The sequence below is a fragment of the Protopterus annectens genome, chromosome 1.part0 (genome assembly GCF_019279795.1).
Source record: "Protopterus annectens isolate FY-2018-M chromosome 1.part0, PAN1.0, whole genome shotgun sequence".
Taxonomy (NCBI): Eukaryota; Metazoa; Chordata; order Ceratodontiformes; family Protopteridae; genus Protopterus; species Protopterus annectens.
The window spans coordinates 689,412,107-689,424,555 of record NC_056725.1 but is presented as its reverse complement, the minus strand read 5'-3'; positions in this window follow the sequence as shown (position 1 = coordinate 689,424,555).

The window sequence follows — 12,449 nt, the reverse complement described above, 5'->3', positions numbered from 1 at the left end:
GATTTGAGCCCGTCCACATAGGACAGGTGTTGGAGCCCAGAGATTCTCTTTGTGAGGTATTTCTGTGGCCTTTCCATTTGATGCAGGTGTTTGTAGAGGTACATACCAAACAGGGCATTGTACTCAATTATTGGCCCAATGAGGATGTAGTACAGAGCGGTAATAACCTATTTTTCTGGATGCAATCCCTTTACTTATGAGATGAACCAAGTAAAAGGCTTTTCTGACCACTGCCACAACATGATGGTCAAATGTGAGACTGTTGTCAACCTGTGTACCCAGGTCTCTCGCCACATGTTGTGTGCTTAGTGTGTTCAGTAGGGGCCATGTTTTTCCGAATGGTATGATAATACTTTTTTTGCATTTAACTTAAAGGCCATGACTTTGACAGCAGTCATTTGCTGCTGTGAGACCCTCTTGAAGCATGTTAACATCATCTGGGAAGTCTGACAGCACCCAACTTGCAGTTGTCTGCAAACTTCATCAGCCACAGGCCTTTTGTCTTTGACCTCTGAGAAGTAGATGCCAATCAATAGGGGTCCCAGGACAGATCCCTAGGGGACACCACTAGTTAGAAGTCTGCTATCAGAGGTAGTCGCACCTATTTTGACCTTGTGGGTCCTATCAGTGAGCCAGTTGGCCACCCACCTGATGAGATAGGGATTTATGCCAAGTTCTGTTAGTCTTTGGATGATGCCAGAGTGGGGGATTGTGTCAAAGGCTTTGGCTGAGTCAAGGTGAGCTGTGTGTACTGATTTTCCCTCATCCAGGGCCTTGGTGACAGTCTCAAGAAAGTCAACCAAGTTCAACAGGCAAGATATGCCCTTGACGAATCCGAACTGGGTGGGGTCAAGTGCTTAGAGGTTGCCTATGTCCTTGTTTATGAGGTCCATAATAATACACTCCATGGCCTTACAGATCAGACTTGTCAAGCTAATTGGGTCATAGTTACCAGGGTCACTAGTAGCACCACCTTTGTGCAAAGGGATGACAATGGCAGTTCTCCACTCTGCTGGAATGAAGCCTGTACTTAGGCTATGGTTGAATAGGGTGCTCAATTGTGAGGCTAGTTCTTGCCACAGATGTTGCAGATGTTGCAGAATACAGCCTGGGATACTATCAGGTCCCATGGAAGCTGTGTTATTTGCCTTGGATAGGGCCTTTAACACTTGATCTACAGAGATGTGAAGTACAGGGTAAGTATCGGTGATGTTGAATGGGACTTGCACAAGAATTCAATCAACATCTCAGTCTTCCACTGTATAGGCTGGTTGTCTATGGCTGCAGGTTGTCTGTATCATGCAAACCAACTGTTTAATAAACTTTGAGACACTAACTGTTCTCATCATTGACCTCTGTGACAACTGTACCTAACTAGGCTAATGGGGACTAATGTCCCTAAGAACCTAAATGTGTATAACTGTAGATCATATGTGCAAAAATCATTACCAGGAAGTCACAGTTAAATACTCATGTCCCTGGACCTTTTACCTCAAACCATCCCTGAATATCTATAGATCATTGACTTTGTTGTACGAGTTCTTCTTAGCTATCAAGATTTTCACTGAATGGTCAGATTTCTGCCTCATACCTTCATTCTGTTCCTCATAAAATGGTGGTTTTCTTATTGTAATAAAAATAATGACATACATTGTAGTTTCTGACTTTATCTCCTTTAGGAAATGCACACTTAATTCCTGTCATTCGATCAACTAAGTTTAGTTTATGTGAAAAATGTCTTTATTTTTGCCAGCTTCCTCCAATAATTTAAGTCTTTGTCCAGATTTCTTGCGCACTTTCCTGCATGTTGTGAAGTGTAAGAGTCACAGCAGGAATGTAATTTAAATGCCAAGACATTTCAACAGGGAATTAATTGGTCCGTGCAACAATGATGTTTCCAAAGTGGACATGCATAACATGTGCACGTCTACCCCTACAAAAACAAACATCTCTGGGATAGTGCGGTTGATCCATTGGGTGAGATTATTGAAACATTGCATAGAGGGAGGGGTTACAACTTGGATGCTTAGTCTTCATTCAGAGGCTAAAAACATTATTTTTTTTTTTGGAAGGAGAGATTGTCCCTTTAAGTAGTACGTAGTTGTCAGTGAAAATTATACAATTGCAACATTGTCTCAGGCTGCAATAACAGTCGGAAAGTGCAGCTTGATGGTTCCTTTTAGTTGCTACTGTGGGCTGGATTGTGAGTAGTGCCTAAGAAATTATTAGGAGTTGCTTAACTGGAGTGCTATCTATCTAAGATGAATAATGCAAGTCTATACACAAGTAGTAATGAATCATTTTGCATAACTACTGACTACTACATGTGCTCATAATTTTTGGAGTAGGTTGTATTGAGAAAGGTTAGGTTCTGTATCTGTACAGTGCATGGGTAAAATGGCTGTGCAAGAAGCATTGCCTTGCAAACACGGTCAACTTATCATAGCAGATAAATACAAGAAATTCATTGAATCCATTGGCCAATAGCAAAACAGCACAATTCAAAGATCTACAAGCAGTCAGAGGGCTAGAAATGGCTTAGTTCTTCCTCTTCTCACTAGTATTTAAACCAGAGCAATTCTGACTCGGATCACATGGCTGCCTGTGTGGCACTGAGGAATGAAGCCCTGACTGTGACCCAGATAATCAGAGTTTGAGCTTTGCCTTGGGTGCTGGAAGAGGCAAGTGAAATGGATAGTCATGAGTAGTGAACTGTGGTTCTGCAATAGTTGGGGGGAGAAAATGTTCAGTTTGGCCAATCACTACCCAAGTAAATGAGGACTTGCAATTATCTTATTCATCATTTCACGTCCTTTTGGAATCCCAGCCATGGTGTCTAATGTAGATTATCCTGGCTGTAATCATAGTAATGTCAACATGAGTTGCCATTTGTTTTCTTTATTTTTGACTTAGAAAGTTGCTAGAATGACAAGATTTGTGTTGGCATGCATATTCTGAAGGCTATGAAGTCGAAAACTTGTATTTGTCATTATTTATTGACTTCAGTCCTCTCCTCTGATTTGCCACAAAACCTCGATTTTTTTTTTTTTAAATAGGCCAAAACTATGTGGCTAAAGCAGGACGGTTCAGCGGTATCTTACAGACACACACACACACACACACACACACACACACACACACACACACACACACACACACACACACACAAACACACACACAGCAATACACACAAAGACACCTTCTCTCCCATACAGCAACAGACACACATTAGCTATGATACGAACAGAATAACTAGTTTAAATTACATACACACAATTTCTCTTCCACATAGAAACAAATGGAACCACTAGTTTAAATTATACACAGACACGTACATTCTCTCTGCTCTCTCTCTCTCTCTCTCTCTCACACACATACACGCACACATACCTACCTTCTCTCTGCTCTCACACAGCAAACACACACACACTCACACTCAACAAAACAAATAAAATGAGACAGCACACACACTAAAAAATAATTATCCTCATCCTAAAGCATGTCATAAATGAAGATCAGTAAGACTATAATGCCTGCTCCCCAATCCTAAAACCCCAGGTGCTCCTTAAACCTACATGCCACTTCCACTCCCAATTCCAGATCACTCCTTAAACCTAAATTCCCTTACACCTCATGCACACTATGGCTCAGTAAAATGAAAATTCCCAACCCCAAAGTTCTTGTCACTCCCTAAACCTAGAATCTTCTTTCTTCTCCCTAAACCTAACTTACCCTTTAAACTCTGGTCCACGATCTCCCTCTAAACCTAAAATTCCCACCCCCCCAACCCTGAAGGCCCATCATTCCATAAAATGTAAATTCCATATCCCCTTCTAAACCATTACATTTCTTTACTACATAAACCTTAAATTCTTGTCTCTACGCCACTCTGTTGCCATACCGATACCTAAATATACACTCCCACCTCCCTTTCGCCACTTACCTGGTCCACATCAAGCACGTAATTGCATCCATTTCCTAGGAAATGAGCAGATGGTGTGGCAGCTGTGTTACTGAACTCACATTCAGGTTTGAGCATGACCAGACAATCAGGTGAGTTTATAGCCATGTGAGTCCCTGGCTGCATGTTTTTGATATTCAAGCTCACAACAATATTGTGATTATCTAAGGATAATCACAAGGCTTTCTTTAGTTATGTTAGGAACCTGGGTGGGAATTCCCAGATATGCTCAGAATTAGTCCAAAATGACAAAAAATACACTGAACCCACAGACATTGCCAACATCCTAGCTGACAGGTTCAGCGCAAACTTCTCCCCCCCCCCACCAAAAGGGCTAATATCTATCCCAGCAGAGTGCTGCCCCCCTGACATCTCAGATGCTCAGGTAAGAGCTGCCCTCTCCAAAGCAAGAAACACAGCATCAATGGGACCAGACAGTGTCCTGGGCTGCATCCTACATGAACTCCAAGAAGAGCTAAACCCAAACCTAAAACTACTGTTCAATCTCTGCCTTACTACAGGACATGTACCCAAAGAGTGGCGTACAGCAACAGTGGTCCCTCTCCACAAAGGTGGTGCCTCAACAGATCCTGGAAACTATCTCACTAGCTTGGTCTGCAAAGCTATGGAAAGGATCATCATGGACCTTATAAATAAAGATATTGGGGACCTACAGACACTGGATCCTACCCAGTTTGGCTTTGTTAAGGGCAGATCCTGCCTCTTAAACCTGGTCGATTTCTTTGAAACAGTCACCAAGGCCATTGACAAGGGGAAGGTGGTTCACACAGCCTACCTGAACCTTGCAAAAGCCTTCGATACAATACCCCACTCAGGCATTATAGATACGCTCACCAGCTTAAATATAAACCCCTATGTCACTAGATGGGTTGCAAACTGGCTCAAGGACAGAACCCACATGGTTAGAATAGCTGGAGCCATGTCAGACTCCAAACCAGTTACAAGTGCCGTCCCACAAGGCTCAGTCTTGGGACCTCTCTTGTTCGGTATATATTTCTTGGAGGTACAGGCCAACATGGAAGGACTGTGGCTGACCAAGTTCGCAGATGACTGCAAACTGGGTGCCATAACAGACTCTCCAGCTGACACAAGCATCCTCCAAAAGGGCCTCATAGAAACAGACAACTGGTGCCAGAGCCATGGCCTCAAGCTAAACGCTAAAAAGTGTATAGTCATCCCCTTTGGCAAAACCAAAGTGCCCACAAATTACCACATCGGTGATAATCCATTAAGTACAGAAGAAGTAATTAGGGACCTGGGGACCCAAGTTGATAGCAATCTCTCATTTGACAACCACGTGGCCAAAGTGGTTAGAAAAACATTTTATATAGCCCACCTAATCATGAAGGGATTCACATATAGATCAGGGGAGGTCATCGTGTCTCTTTACTCATCCCTCATCAGGCCCATAATTGAGTACAATGCCCCTTTTGGGATGTACCTTACCAGACACCTGCAGCAACTGGAAAGACCCCAAAAGTACCTCACCAAGAGGATCAAGGGGCTCAAACAGATGCCGTATGCTGCCCGGTTAAAGAAACTCCAGCTCTACTCAGTGGCATACCGCCTGCTCAGAGGCGATCTGTGCCTGATGTATAAAGCCATGTCCAACCCAGAATTAATGGACATGCTGCACCTCAGAAAATCCAAATCCCATCGTGCTACGCACTCCAGGGACTTAAACCTCAACACTGAAATAAATAGGACATGCTGGAGGGACAGACTCTGGAATAAAATCCCAGTCCAGATTAGGCAGAGTCCCTCATTGACTCTCTTTAAGAGGAATCTTGATGAGTGGATGGGAGATCGTAGGTTTACCCTGGGTATCACTTCTGTGTCTCTGTTAGACACAGGCACAGTATACTAACCTCGAAAAAGGGCATAGCAAAATTAATTTAAAATGGGTGGCGACACACTCTGGCTAGGCTTATAAATGTCCTAGGGCAGATAGCCTAGTATGAACCTATGAACCTAAGCAGCTGAACACCCATTATAGTAGACTTAGATGGTGAACCACCTCATATGCTATAAACAAAGTGAAGAGAAATTGGTCACAGTACAGAATGCCATTATCTTGGATTACAGTAACTTCATCTAAGGTTTTACTACTATTATGAAATGCTTGGCAATAGGTATGTGATGATAGGTGTCTTTTAGATCCAGCTTTACCACAAAAGGCAGTACAAAGAATAGTGGTACAAGATATTAAAGTGATAACATCTTGAACTTCTAAACAAAAGGGTTTAGACTAAAAAGATCTAGCACTGGTCCTGAGGATCCTTTGAGTTTGAAACCTAGAAAAAATATGAATAATAACCTCTCCTTGGGAGATTGAACAACAGTGGTTCTATGACTTTTTGAGACAGAATTCTGTGCATAATGTGAAGAAATAGATGAATCTGGTTACCTGGGCAAGGGGGAATCCACAATGAAGTATTATATCAACTTTGGTTTACCTTCAGAACCCAACTCTCTCTTAAACAATCTGATTCCGGTAAAGAGGATGGAGTGTCAGAAACAGAAAGATTTCCAGAGTTGGGTGTGGTGAACAGGCAGGTAATCGTGCTGACTGAGGGGAATGTACTTTACTTTCAGAGACATTTCCTTTCTTTATTGTGCCTCCTTTCCATTTCTAAAACCTTACAATTAGCTCCATAATGCGTAAAATGTGTTTGTTTGTTAAAAAAAAAGAACTAAATACAAGGAAAGCTATTATTTGCTATGAAAAACAAGGGCTGACAAATCTGAATCAGCTCAAGAATTACTTGTGCCTTATGTTCTCTGCTGCACAGAGACCAAACACACGAAACACAAGTCTCTTTATTTCTGAGAATGTAAAATCTCAGATTAATGATCAGGAAGATTTTAAGTGTGAAATCAAGCAAATTTCCCCAAAACTGATCTAAATGCAGTAGAACTGGAGGAAGAGTCAGCAGCATCATAAGTATATGTTAAAATATCTTAGTCACTGGGCAAATGGATATTACAGAAGCATGTAATGATTTTTTTAACTCAGAAGAAGGAAGGTTAATCATAAACATCTCTACAATCAAAAATGACACAAGAAAAAACTTCAACATAAGAACATGACAGTTTCAAACCCTGAAATGTAAAGAAAACATTTATGTTCATCATATTGATCACTGCTGCAGCAGTCCTAACTATATGGTTTATATCTTGCATAGCATATAACAGTTGGACATCTTTCAAAGATTCAGGGTATATTCCATGGGTCTTCACCATCAGTCAGATTCAAATAAGCTGACTAAAAGACAGCTTTGGACACTAAGCCCTTCAAGAGCTTTCCTGTGACCAAACAGCAAGCTCTTCTGATGCTTACAAGGATGGATGTTTGGCTTATGCTGCTTTTCTGGTGGGCAGACAAGCTCCGTTTGTGGAAATGGAATCTTCTGTTTTCCAAAAATCATTTTGTATGTTGTCTATTTTCATTCTTCCTCACTGATGGGTCTTGGATCAGGCTCAGCCACATTTTGTAGACTTTGAATCCTAGACTGAAGCTCCTACCTCTTTCCATAATGCACTGCAGTGTCCCTAATTCCACAGATCGAGTTTGCTGCTTACTGATTTAAAAGATGAGACAGATAAAAAAAAATAAGGCTGAAACATGGAACATGAAAGCATTTATATAACCCAAAATCCTTTTAGGAATGACAAGGCTGAGGGATGACTGAGAAGGAAACTGAGGAAGAATGAAAATGGACAACACAGAGGGAACATTATGATGAGGGCATGACTTCTTTATCTGATGTTGTCCTTTTCATTCTTCCTCAATGATGGGTCAGAATATGCAGCAATGCAACTCTCAGGAGGCCCTCAAAGAGGGATATGTTGGAGCACTGCCAAGCCAAAGAAAGCCCTGTTTTTGGAGACAGGCAAATATCAAATGTTGCAGGTGTGATGGGAAAGAAATAGGTAATCGGGAATAAATATTTTTGGGAGTGTAATGAGATGACAGACTTAAAAATGTTAATTGTGGGAGCAATACATGCTGGATAATGTTTCAGTGGAGGAATGAGGTTTAAAAGAAGGTAGGATTTGAATGAGCTATGTAATGTTTGACTAGCAATGACTGGATAGATTATAAGTGAAGTACAATGTTTGCAACTAAAAATATGTCTGTGATTTGTTTGCATTTATGTAAATGTGGGATTGTCTATGTCATAACTGATAAGTTAATAAAAACGTTTCATGTAAATAAAAAGAAAAGAAAAGAAAACAACCTTGACATGCACGAATAAAGTTCAAGCTATAACCTGATTTACCCATCCTGTATTAACTTACAGTTTTGGTGTGATTAGCTGTTCCCAAAAGGTATTGGATCAGTTGAACAGTAAAACAATAATAATGCTTCATGCTTACCAAATGAAATATAAATATCAGTGTATACCAATATTATATATATATATATATATATATATATATATATATATATATATATATATATATATATATATATATATATATTCCACGCTCTGAGGGAGGTATAAGTCTCCTCAAAACTGATTAAATGTATAGATCTGCAGCCATGGGACTGCATATCTGCTGACATCATCAGACCCAAAGAGTCATGAAAGTTTGAAGACATGAGTAGATGGAGTCTAAGATGCCCACTCTGCTTAGTTTAGGAAAATCATTCATCTGCCAAACAGGAATGGAAATCAAACCAGAAGTTGATTAAATCATACAGCAACTGAATGTGCAAAAAAAAACAAAAGAAAGAATGCAAGAAGGATCAAATGAGAAGGAAAACATGTGGAAAAGCCATAAATATAGTAAGAAGTATAGAGATTTCATGGAACAGCCTCACGTTGATAAGGATCTGACAGAGGAATGGATAAAGGGATGCAAGATGAAACTAGAGGATGAAAGGTTAATAACAGCAGCCAAGGATAGTGGACTACATACACATTAGTTTACAAAGCACATTGAAAATGTGGTAAAAACAGACAAATGTAGGTTCTGTAAAAAAAAAATTAGGAACAGACGCACACCTACTTGCTGGGTGTGATACACTTATGGCAGAGGGCCTATACACTGAAAGACACAATAGTGTATCAAGGCTGTTCCATTGAGGATTGTAAAAACACCACAATGCAGAATTAGCTGAGAGGCATTGGGAACATGAGACAAAAAATATTATAGCAAATGGTGAAATCTACATCAGATTGGATGAGTCATTGCCAACAGTTCAAAAAGTAGATGTGAAATACCAGATAGAGTAGTTAATAAAAAAAAACACAAAACTAGCATTGATCACTGAAATTGCTACACATTGCCATTATAGTGTCTTACATACAGTAAGAAACAAAGTAATAAAATATCAAGATTTGCAGGCAGAAATGAGAGCAATGTGGAGGAAAAATGCCCAGACAGTTCCAATACCAGTAGTAGGACAATGGGTCGAATAAAAAAAAAATAGTCACTTTTAGACATTCTACCCATACATGTAACTTTGTGTGAATTGCAGGAATTAATTCTTGGCCCATTGTGGGTGCTACGAAGAACACTTTTGGATAACAGAAACTGAAGCAATACAATTTCATGAATTTTAACCATACCCTAACTTAGGATTGGTGTCCATTCCCATAACAGTATTACAAACCCAAAAGATTTGGAGAACTTAAACCAAACATCTGACACATCCACTTAAATGGCATGTTTATAAAACAACATGCAACCTCTCCAGGTTTAACCCAGACATATGCATTACCACCATATTATCTTTTAACTGGAATATCCAAAAAAATCCTACCCTTCATGATGCTTTAAATGAATTCAATGCAACTTTCCTAAATGGGCTGACAACTCCTAGAAGGAAGAGAGTAAGAACAAATAATGCAATTTGGCTATCCAAAAAAGAGTAGAATGCTAAAGCAGGATAAATAAAAAGTGTATAAAGATTGGTAGAAATACAATACATCACAATATTTCAAACATCAGAATGCTTCACATCTGTAATAAAAAGCAAATGATTAAAGGCAAAAAAATCGACTAGAATAACACTCTGAACAATAACTAACACAACTCTAAAAAGATTCCAATCATCTATTAAAGGAATCTTGAATCCTAATCAAAACTTCAACCCTAATCCCTCTCCCAAAAACTTGTCACTCAAACCTGCAATAGAATTAATGTCTTATTTCATAGATAGTATAGTGTTCCTAACCAAGGATGCCCACATCTAATCCCAACCCTATCCAATAGTCATATATCACTATGTCCACTTTCACCTTCAAACCAGAGTCCTCATTCTACCTAAAACAACTCAAACCATGCTCAGCTGATGACCTTCCAAGTGAGTACATTAAAATAGTAGCCATTAGCATTACCTATTTTGTCTCAAGCCTTATAAATGGGTCAGTCTTAGAATCCCATGTTCCCATTCTTTGGAAACAACCACACATTATCTATCTACACAAAGTATGGAAATTCAACAGACATCATTAACCTTAGACCCAAAGTGATCTTAGGTACATGGGACAGTAGTAGGCCAATTGCCCTGAAGTCGGAATCAAACTGTATACACTGTGTTTATGAGGTGTATACCTTATCCATCTTGCTAGACCCACCCTCTCTGAAATACTTGAAAAATATGTCTTCCATACCTTCCATAGTACTAACACTATACTTCTAACCCTTATAGGTAGTGTTAATAAAGGAATAGATAATGACAAACTAGTCTCCTCCTTATTTCTAGACTTGTCTAAAGCCTTCGACACAGTTTGTTACAACAAACTTCTACTTCAAATGTCTTGATTAGGCCTATCGTAGAGCACCCTTCTATGGTTCAAAAGCTACTTCACCAATAGGTATCAGTCAGTAAAATGACACTTCACTCTCTCTCCATATCTCCCAGTCACCACCAGTGTACCCTAATGCTCTATCCTTGTTCTGCTCCTCTTTAATACACCAACAACCTCCACTGATGCACACAACTGGCTCCCTTAATACAACACGCTGATTACTCCACACTCATATGCACATCAGATAACTTGCCACATCTCCAAAAAATTATTCAGGAAGTTGTAACAGACACTGAAACATGGCTTTGTAACTCACAAATAATGCTCAAACCCCCCCCCCCTCAAAAAAATACTATGGTTCCCCCACAGCTCTCTCATGAAAAACATTTAAGATCTTCTCACTTAATAAAATAGCACCTGAAGTCCCTTCTAGTAGCAAATAATGAGGGAGAATAGAGGATTATTACAAGTAATATTGAAGAATAATAATGATAATAATACTAATAATAATGATAATAATACTAATAATAATGATAATAATACTGAAAGTAATGATAAAAGTGGATGATGACGGCTATGTTTGTAGATGACAACAAGCTAGGAGCAGCCACTGAATCCTCAATGATTTGGCCATCCTGCAGGGATGTTTGTCTCAAATAAATAACTCAAAATCATAGTCTGAAACTACATACCAAAAATTGCGTTACTGTATCTGTTGGGAAGTCATCTATCACCGGGAACTACCACACTGACACTATGCCCCTAGGACTTGAAGCAGCTGTTCAGGATTTGGGAAGTTATGTGGACAGTGACTTAGCTTTAGAATAAACAAAGCAGAAACTTTTCAGTGTGGAGGGTGTGAAGTTCACTCCTTGAAATATGCTATGCACCTAGTTCACTAATAAAAATTGAACTTTAAAATACATACTGAAAATAATAAACATCCACAGTTGAGTTAAGAATGGAATATCCTTTATTGAAACACACAAACAAGTGATCCTAGTTGAGTACAATGAAAATGAAGCTTCTGCTTGGTTTATTACTGAACAAGGTGCATAACATATCTCAAGGAGTGAACTTCACACTCTCCACACTGCAAAGTTTCTGCTTTGTCCATTTTTGACCAAGTGTATTTCGCATACTGGATTTTCTAAGACTTCCAGGCAGTTTTGCCCAGAGTTAGGTGCACTTGGATAACCATGGATGCATTATGCTGAGCAACTAGCCTGAAAGTGTGTTTATTCTTAATGAATATGGACGCGCCTCTGCCTTTGGTGTTCTGGTTCAGGTTGGTTGGCCGAAAAGTGTGGTACGAGTTATAGCCTGGTAATGCAGGAGTGCTCTCTTGAGCCTTGAACCAGGTCTCAGTCAATGCACAGATATCGATGTTCGCCATTTTAAGGAGTGCCACGTGGGAGTGCATTTTGTGATTTAGACTTCTAGCATTGAGTAGCATTACCCTCAGTTTTTGCTTGCCTGTTCCTGTTATGGTAGTGAATTTGTCATTTGAACCTTGCCTAAAAAAGACACTATAGGGGCAGCAAGAGCCTTAGTCAGTATCCAGAACCCCAGGAGTAACAGGTTCAGGCCATCTCTGGAAAAGCATTGTGGTCTGTCAACCATGTCGTCCCAGGCAGACAGATACTGGATCCCCTTAGAATGACAGCAGAAGATTAGCCAATTGTTGAAGTCAATCATTTTGT